Consider the following 532-nt stretch of genomic DNA (forward strand, 5'->3'; position numbering starts at 1 on the left):
TGAGTGGACTTTGTTCCACTGAAAAGATGGAAATAGCATGCTCTTTACTGCTCTATTGCCCTACCCTGGAAATTCCAGCATATCTAGTGTAGGGTGGGTCCCAGGCACTCTTCAGTTGCTTTTTTTTTTTTAAGTTTTATTTATTTATTTGAAAGGCAGAGTTACAGACAGAGAAAAAAAGAGAGACAGAACAAGATAGATTTTCCTTCTGCTGGTTCACTCCCCAAATGGCCACAACGGCCAGGGCCAGGCCATGCCAAAACCAGGAGCTTCTTGCAAGTCTCCCAGATGGGTGTAGGAACCCAAGGACTTGGGCCATCCTCCACTGCTTTCCTAAGCATGCTATCAGAGAGCTGGATCAGAAATGGAGCAGCCAGGACTTGAACCAGTGCCCATATGGGATACTTGCCCTGCAGACAGCTGCTTAACCTACTGTGCCACAGTACTGGTCCCTTCAGTTCCTTTTATTAAACATCCCAGGTGTTTCCCATTAGCAGCCAAAACTGAAAACTGATTAAGTAAATTATTAAAT

This window comes from Oryctolagus cuniculus, chromosome 15 (assembly GCF_964237555.1).
Source record: "Oryctolagus cuniculus chromosome 15, mOryCun1.1, whole genome shotgun sequence".
NCBI lineage: Eukaryota > Metazoa > Chordata > Mammalia > Lagomorpha > Leporidae > Oryctolagus > Oryctolagus cuniculus.